Source organism: Triticum urartu, chromosome 5 (genome assembly GCF_003073215.2).
Source record: "Triticum urartu cultivar G1812 chromosome 5, Tu2.1, whole genome shotgun sequence".
NCBI lineage: Eukaryota > Viridiplantae > Streptophyta > Magnoliopsida > Poales > Poaceae > Triticum > Triticum urartu.
This window is the reverse complement of record NC_053026.1, coordinates 66,537,863-66,547,457: the sequence shown is the minus strand read 5'-3', so window position 1 is coordinate 66,547,457 and position 9,595 is coordinate 66,537,863. Positions and strand designations below refer to the sequence as shown.

Here is a 9,595-nt window from a genome sequence, read left to right as displayed (position 1 = left end):
TCGTATTATTGTGGATGACGCGGTCGATGCCGTCGTCGTGGTTGCGTCTTGCAGAAAAATCTGTCAGAGGACGCTAGTTGTCCATCTTGTGGACAAGGCGGCGGTGATGTGTCGACGATGATGTTGGTGAAGACCACGTTGATGAAGACCTTGGCGATGAAGTGTCAGTGATGGTGTTGCAACGACATGTCGATGATGATGCGTCGCTTGAAGGCGTCCCTGTGGCGGCGAAGTGTCGATGTCGTGCCGAGTAGGTGAAGTCGATGAAGAATCGCATCTGGTTGCACACCGGCCTGGCGTGTGAACGATGCATGTCGTGATTGCTGCTTGTAGATGTACTCGACGATGATCTTGACTCGTAATTAGCTTGATGAAGTGGTTCGGCCTGGTGTAGTTCCCCTTGATGCAGTGCAAATCGGTCGGTGTAGTCGGTCGGCTTGATGATGTGGCAAGGGTCGATGCAGATCGCTCGATGCAGCAGCTCGGTGTAGGTCGCTCAGTGCGTTGGTGGCTGATGCCGGCGAAGCGCCCTCCCGTGATCCGAGACACAGGGGCTCGGTGAAGCTTGCATGCACTGCCAAAGGCCGTACGTGTAGTACGTACCGGATATAGGGCACATGGCTAAAAGACATGCACGTTCATACCTTGCATCCAGCCGTGCTGGAGTACATGTGCCGCCGGAGCGGCTGCTGTTTGACAGCGCATGCATGCGAAGCTGCTGCCGGCGAGCATGCGGGTTGTGGGGTCGACGAAGATCGCGCTGGCCGGTTGGATCATGGATGATGTAGATGTAGATGCTGCCCGAACCGTGGAGTCGTACACGCGTACTGCCGAGGCAGCTGAGATGCCGATCTGTTGCCGTGGTGATGCGCCGTCGTGTACGCACGTTGCTGCGCGAGAAACGCCGGATCTCGCGCGAGTCGTTGGAGCTCTGGATGCCGTATTTTGCATTGATTTTCACCGGATTTTGAGGGTTGGTGGATTTATTGGTGGCTGAGAAAATTAAACCTAGATTGGAATTCGAAATTTGTAGCTAAGCTAATCTAAAGAACCGATCTAATATTTGATCGATCGGGTGCCGCGTCCTCGGGGAGAGATGGATCTCCTCGGGGACGGCGTGCTGCGAAAATGGGGAAAGGTCCTAGAATCGGCGTCGTTGGACAAACCGCTCTGATATCATATAGAAAATATAGAACCTACAATATTCATTGTATTGATGTGGCCCTTGTATAGGGTATATATAGAGTACATGAGAGAGGGGTAGGCTTGGAGTACAAGGCAAGGTTGTGTAAACCTATTTTATCTCTAAATACATAGTTATCTCTAACTTTCAAATATTATCTCTAACATAATCGATAAGAGAACTTCCAATTTCACATCACCTGACAAAATGGGCGAACACCCAACAACTCAATCGTAACACAAATGATTCCTCTAAGCTCTGGGGCTCCAAGGATAAAAGTGATTCCAGCCACATGATAGCTTTAACAACAGAAACTAAATCCACAAGTTCATTAAGCTACCACAGCAAATCAGATTACATTTCAACAAATAGAATAAATCAACAACTATGCTAGGCTGCAAATAAGTCATGGCAGTTCAAAGACAGAAACTAAATCAACAAGCACACTAGGCTGCGATAACAAGTCAGATGGTTAGTTTAATAATAGCAACCAAACTGAAACCTACATTAGGCTGCAACAACAGTCAACTCCACCGTGTATGCAGCTGCCTGTGGATGTACTCTGATATTTTCCATCTGCTGTTAAGGTGAAGGCATGAGGCGCTATCTCCTGTACTGCACAGTAGTCAACTCTTGGGATTAAGGATCGGTTGCAACAAGTAACAAACTGTAACAAGTAAAGTTTTCCCCTATCAAACACTACATGCATTAAGATTGTCACCCGAAAAGAAAACTGTACATTGAAAATTTGTTCAAGTAGTACTTACAGCCTGCTGCTCCTAGACGGGCGGGACTGGTCCTTTGGGCAGAATTGGGACTTCACGGGGAATTGGGTTTCCGTTCAGTACATACGAAACACTACCCAATGCACTACAGAAAAGAAAATAAGGAAAGATGTAAGCAAAAGCTGTTGCCACATTTATTGGAACCAATAGTAGAATTAATCTATAGTACTATAACTAGGTATAGAGTGCAGATTATGTACATGAAACCGTTGAAGGCATGGCCATAGCAACCAATTTGAATTTCAGTATTGTGGGTAAGTGGTACAACACATTGCAACACTATATATATTAATGTACACAAATGGTGGATCACATAGTACCTGCTGATCTCTGCTTCCCTAAGGACAGCTTGTTGCAGGAACATCACGGACCATGCCTCGTAATCTTGATAAGATATCCCAACAAGATGACCGCTTTGGTTGAATATAGGTGATCCGAAACGACCAAATGAATGAAAAGGAATACCATGCCTCCAATTTGCCAATGGGCCTGTTCCTCCATCGCTGCTCACAACAAACAAACACAAAAAAAATACAAATAGCACATTAGAGCTATATTATTATTGTTCTAGAAAGGGAGCATCATGCCCCCAATTTCATATCTCATGAAACTGACAAGTGGCACAGAATCATTCGCATCAAGGGGACGCCCTACCCCGGATTTCAGCCCAACGCAACCTTCCAGCTATCCTAACAAAAACACACGCCATACTAACTTCAAACATCCTCGAACCGAACGAAATCAACCAAACACAACATCACGACCATCTACAGATTATCCATATCCAAATACTTGCAGCTATATATTACAGAGCCAAGAAGACAATAGAGCTATCTAATCTAATCCAACCCAAATGTAACATGTTAAGAACAAGTTTGACAATAGACACTTTCTCCTCTCGCCGAACAGGCCAGTCTCAAATGTCACCGGTTGCACATAACCATTTGGTTGCACCTGAAGAACCAACGCACAGAAGCCATGTACGAAAAACTGCATTGATGGAGGAATCCCCTATCTCTACTACCTAAAAGAAACGTAAGGTTCCGTTTCCCCTCTTCGTCCAACCCCTTCGTACGATCCCCCCTCCCCTCGAGCGATTTTTTTCCCTCCCTCCAACGGTTTTCTCCCACAGCCGATTTTCTTTTCTCCCTCCAATCGACTTTATCTTTGCTAAAGAAATAATTCACATAAGGCAACCAAGCGCAATCAATCAACAATCAATCCAAACGCAATCAATTCATGCATGGCAATTAATTCATTCATGACGGTGATCAATCTCCTTCCTTCTTTCAATCAAACGGCGATCAATCTCCTTCCTTCTTTCAGTCACTTCCTTTCTTCTATCACCATGGTTTTACTTGGTGCCAATGAAAATGAAAATAGTCAAATCAGTTAAAATACGTCCTTTTAACTGGCGCTAATACAAATTCCAGCACTTCTATTTCCTGCCATATACCATGCTATAAAAATCATTCTGCGTTCTGAACCATGAGTCATGTTGAAGAGAAATCGGGTCTTGGCACTCATGGCGATGGGACCCAGGATGGGCCGTCCTGGCCTGTGAACTTCGTTCCCGCTCCCATTGGCCCTCCCCCGCCGATCACCAGGCAACATTTTATCCATTCCTGCTTTTAGTTATTTGCATAAGTAAATATACAGAATTGTTCTCTTTGTCAACCAATTGCAGACATGTAAGGTTCAGCGAAATAGAAAACCTACATATATACAGTATAGGTTGGACGCAACAGCAGGTTTTGTATGCTCGCATCAAACATACCTGGAGTGGAGCAGCCATCTTTCACGCCATCCTCATCGACCAAACTATAAGTATTCAAAGAAGATATGCTATCAAGTGATCTGCTGATAATACTGCTAATGTATGCAATAAATTTCCAGGGGGTCAAAATGGATGCAATTGCATTTGATCCATTTCAACCGATCGCATATCGCTTCAGCGACAACCTACGTGCCGGCTCAGTATACTTATTCAAAAAAGTTGGTTTTGAACCAGTAGCTATGCATCTGCCAGTTGCATTGTCGGTGCCATGTGACTTTTACATCGTCCTCCACTCGCGCACTGAAGTACTTCTTGCCAGGGCCAGCATTAACACCCCTTCGTTGCCGCCACGATTCATTGATTTTATAGATGTCTACAGCCTCAGAAGCAGGATGCTTGCAGGTGCTTTGTATCATTTCACAATGAATTTTGCTGACATGTAGTTGAGCCAGAGTTCTTAACAAATTCACATGATTTTTTCCCATATGTCCTTGGCATAGTGATGCATGTCAGCAAAATAATGTTACACAGGTCAGACGACCGTACCATGCCATACCTACATGTGGTCCTAATGAACACTTGGTAAGAACTCTGCTTAATGTTTAGTACATTTTATTGGCAGTGGGCTAACATTTTATTGCTCAACCAGGAGGGAGTTTATCTACCTACGCGTCTGGGACCAACATGTGTCACGCCACTTGATGCGGTGGGGACTAGCAAAGCAGGGGCTTTGGACTTTAGGTGCCATACTGCTTGAGGTCAACAGAGCACAACGTGAGTGCTTGTGTAATCGAAGAACGTCTAACACGACCATCTTATATAAAAATATGTATTGTATGTTGTTTAATTAAACCTATTTTGTAGGGTTCTTGAAAACGACACACATGAGCCAGCTTGTCTTCTAACCAGACAACCAGCAGTCCTACGAGCTGGCAGCCTGCCGTGCGGCACTAGGAGATGCTCTAGGGTCCTTGCAGAACCGGGCCAGCTTGATTGTTCAACGAATGAGCCATGTTCATGTTCAACGAATGAGGAGGGTTCAAGTCTGATGCAAAATTCACTTCGATGCTCTATAATGATGTTCCAATGTTATTATGTTCGCACAGCCACTTAGTGTTCGTCGCCTCTAAAACAGCTTCACAAGGATCTATTTTTATGCGTGTTGTCATCATTATAAATCCAGCTGGATGAAAGAAATCAATGACAGATGAGATTCTGTCCGGGGTCAACTGCTATATCTATGTTCTTTCCATTTTTTTGTTTCCCCACTAATTCCTTGTGTAATAATGCGCATTAACTCTAATTAATTAATACAGGATCTCTTTCCTATCCATGGTTGCATATAAGTCTGATTCCACGCAAACAATGTTGGATAACTTGGCATACGAACCTCACGCACTCTTCGTGGCATTGGTTTCTTGCTGATCTTTCCCCGCCTCCAATTCAATCAGCTCGACTATCAACCCGGGTGCCACGCCGCTAAGATAAACGCACGCAGACTCCTATCTAATTTGGTTCGGTAAGACCTATGGTTTATTTATGTTTACCATGTATAATTAGCCCCATGTTTGTGAGCATCGACTCTATGCAAAGCGCATCCTGTTTACTATTTGGGCTTCGAGCATAAGCTGCATAATAGAATAGTATGCTTCAGACTAATACGTGAGGTTGCAGAAATACACGTACCCACGTATAATCGGTGACTGGCTGGGAAAAGGGGGCCTCCATCCCTTTGCGATGCGCCGGTTGCTGCTCCACGCCGCCGGAGCAAACTCCAGCACACAGAAACCGCTCAGCCGCCGTCTCCCGGCCCGCCGTCACCGTACCGCGCGCAGCCGCCGTTTCGCGGCCACCGCGCCTGCCATCAATGGCGACGGCCCACGCAGCCCCCATCACCATGGCCAGGACGTCTGCCTTCAAGGACGGCAGCACCACATCCTCAACGAGCACAGCGGGGTAGATCGACGCCGGACGCGGCATCGCCGTCGAGCATCCTGAATTGGAGGCGCGGCCACGCCGGCAAGGAATTCGGCGCCGACGCAGCCGCTATCTCCTTCCTTTCCGTGAATGACGGCGAAAATTGGAGGATAATTTTGGTAGGGTTTCCACCGGTGCTGATTTTGTGATCGTGTTGTTGATCTGTGCCGTCCAGAGGATCGGACGGTGCGCATAGTGGCACAGCGGTGCTGGCAGGCCCAAGTTGGGCCAATTTAGAATGGATGTGGTGGCACTTGATGTAATAGGCCGTTGACCAGATTAGTTCTTGTGGGTGGGCCAAATGTTATACGACGCTGTGTTTTTCTCTTGTACAACGATGCCTCCATTTCTTACATTTTCTCATGTGGACAATATCTAATGTACGGTAAACGATCCTAAAAAAAGAGTCTGATGAAATCTTGTGACTCAAGAGAATGCAAGATATTTGTAGTACCATGTGCTATTAATTTTATGGATATAAAATATGTATCATTTTAATTTGCATCAACAAATTATAATTTATTATGCTCTTGAGGTAATGTCAACTGAATTTCACTGTATGAATAATTTTTAAATCATCATCATTAGTGATTTTAATTCTTAGTATAATAAGCAGGAGTGCATAAGTCGAATATGAATTGTAATGAGGTAGAATAAGCGTGCACTCTACAATCTTACCACGGTGGCCACGTAACAGAAACTTTTTTGACACTATCTTCCTTGCAGATGAAGTCTCCGACACGATCGAGTGATCGTACTCCCTTCAAAGACATGTCGAACTCTACGAACCAAAGTAATATTTAATGATCTAATGCTGTCTAATTGTACAATCTGATGCACAAGAAATAACTAAATTATTATTCTGTTTTTTAGGTGTCATCGATATTAATAATGGAGGGGAACCTATAGATGCGAAAGAGTGCTAGGGAACGATATGCTCAGATGGATGCAGAGAAAAAAGATGAGCTACTTAAAAAGCGTCGTGAAGCCTATCAACAAAAGAAAGCTCGACTATTGGTTCATTCCCAAGAGACACAATCAAGTCAAGATACGTCAGTTGTTAAAGGTGCTTAATAGTAGGCATATTATTACTTGCAAATATAGCAATTGCGTTGTTCCATGTTTCTAAGCAACTATACCTGATGTGCCATGGTTAGAACAAGAAGACAGTTCTTGCAACAAGGAAAATATGGTTCCTCTTGAAGATAATGACTGGCTCAGCAGAAATGACACATACCGGAGGCAATTAATTGATTTGCCGGTTCTAAACGAACAGAACCACCAGAATGGTATATAGACAACCAATAAATCTTGCTATGCTAATTATTCATTACTCATTGTTCTACATATGTGATGATTCTCTATTCTGTAGATATTATTGGCTTCAACACTTGCAATACTGTTAGTCCCACATCATCCCATATTCATCCACAACCCATAGATCCCAAAGAGCGAAGGAGGCAACGAGATAGGGAACGATATGCGAGCATGGATAGCAATCAGAAAGAAGCGCTATTAAAAAGACAACGTGGAGCCTATCAAAAAATGAAATCATCAACAGGTAAAATTTGCATCAAACCAGTCAAAATTGTTCATTTGTTGCATGTAACAAACAAGCACTCCGACAATGTTGCCACTTTCGTGTCATTGAACAGAGAAAATCAAGAGTACACCTGCTAATGATAGGGAACGGTATGCTCGCATGGATATCATTAAGAAAGATGCACTGCTAAAAAGTAAGCGTGAAGCCTATCAACAGACAAAATCATCGACAGGTAATAATTACTCAACACCAATCAGAATTGTTCATTAGCCGAGATCACGCAATCAGTACTCTTATGTTGTTGTGCACTTATCATGTGATTTCAACAGAGAAGATGGAAAGTAAACGTGTTAATGATAGGGAGCGGTATGCCAGTATGACTCATGAGAAAAAGCATGCAAAGAGCGCTCGCCGCACGTCAAGGCGCAACACTCTCAGCCAAGATTCCTTGGCCATGGAGAACCCATTTTACACCCCGAAGATAGTTCACGAAAATGCAAGTTTATTTGGTCCCGATGGTTCCGTAGTCAGACGTGATTGGTCTATTCCTGAGCTCATTGGTTCCCCTATTTATATCCAAACTGCTTCTGAGGATATATCGTGTGCGGAGACACCAGATATGGATGTCAGTACTGAACCACGGAGAAAACATGTGACACCTGGAGAAAGGCAAGCTTTGATGGATCGTCGAAACCAAGCTTTCCATGCAAGTGGTAGGAAGAAGTGGTAGGAAGAACAGACCCACATCGATGGATGAAAACTACTCGATTACCCCAGACAACATAAATGGATTTGAACATCCACCACAATCGGTCATCATTAACAACGGTAATGTTCTTAACTTCGTATTCTGATTCTCTAGATTTAGTCACTGAAATTTTTATGTTGTATGAACAATAAGTACATCGCGAATGTGCGATCCAGGCGAAATACATCTAGCACACAATGACGGCATGAATGCATCGTTAGATCAAAATCCATCGATGACTGTGGAAGGTGTCAATGATTTTGAACTTCCTTCACAATCTGTCCTTGTCACTAATGATAATGTTTTCTCTTAATTGTTCTGACATTCTAGGATAAGTCATTGATAATCATATTGATTATACGTTTATGTTGTATTCATAGAAAATACATCTCCAATTCCCGATACTATCCAAGAACATACAACACACTCGCAAGTCAATGACGATTGTAAACTTTTTTTTATATTCGTGCACGACCTATTGGATACATGAGCCTCATAGATAATTATCCGATAGGTGATGAAGAGGGTGTCATATTGGAGGAAGACGAGGAAGGCTACATGTTTGCTGGGATAGGTATTTTAATCATGTTCCACGACGTCGCGTGTATATCATGTGCATGTTTTTTGTACTCATATTGCCAGTGCGTTGAACATTTCAGATGAGGACAATGACGAGGATGTTGAAATGGAGGAGGTTGACGATGATGACGACTCTGCTTCAATTTCAAACGTTCCAGATCCCTATGATATGGTTTATAGCAAACTCCCAACAGGAACACACAAGCTGAAGTCGATGGAGGACTGCAAACACTGCTGTGCAAAGAAGTTTGAGCGTGAGTCCAAGGGTTTTTGCTGCCGGAAGGGGAAGATCAAACTGGCCAACCCAGATACGCCACCCGAGCTCATGAGGCTATGGACAAGTGCAGACTCTGATGCCAGGCATTTCCGTGACAATATTAGGTTTTTCAATGGCCACTTCTCATTCACCTCACTATATTTTCACCTTGATAGTGATACCACTAACATATCAAAGCATCCTATCTATACATTTCGTGCCCATGGCCAAATGTACCACAACATACGGTCATTCGGCAAACAAGATGGATTGGATCGTAGTCACTTGGAGCTCTACTTCTATGATGATGACCCCAGTTTAGAACATAGATATCGCAGTTGCCGTAAAGAGCAGTGCCAGAAAGACAAAGAAGTAATCACACAATTGGTCAACATACTTCGTGGCAACCCATACTCTGAACACCTCCGGAGTATGGGCCACGTTGATGATGTTGATGACTATCGCATAACACTTAACCTTGACCAGCAGATGGATCAAAGAACACATAACGCACCGACCACTTCAGAAGTAGCCGCTGTGTGGGTGGAGGGTAGTGAACGTCGAAGACAATTCGACAATAGCGTCATCCTACAAGGGAAGAATAGAGATATATACGGCATCAAGTCCTACCATGGATGCTATGATGCGTTGTCGTACCCTCTTTTCTTCCCTAGAGGTGAACTTGGGTGGCATACTGATATCCCGAAGGAAGGTGTGCCCTATGAAACTGTGATGGCAGCTCGTGCA

General features: G+C 44.0%; 1 long non-coding RNA gene across 8 annotated transcripts; it reads right to left on the bottom strand.

Moving 5' to 3' along the window:
• Positions 1-1,417: 1,417 nt before the first annotated feature.
• On the bottom strand, positions 1,418-5,855 carry LOC125507923. Of its 8 annotated transcripts, none has more exons than XR_007283140.1 (5): positions 5,432-5,855; positions 3,688-3,789; positions 2,289-3,593; positions 1,951-2,053; positions 1,418-1,798 (listed from the first exon to the last, which is right to left on the bottom strand). It is a non-coding gene; the product is annotated as an uncharacterized LOC125507923 (long non-coding RNA). The 8 variants fall into 8 exon arrangements; XR_007283134.1 differs by having other exon boundaries at positions 3,746-3,789; positions 5,432-5,854; XR_007283133.1 differs by having other exon boundaries at positions 2,289-3,789.
• Between the last annotated feature and the right edge of the window lie 3,740 nt (positions 5,856-9,595).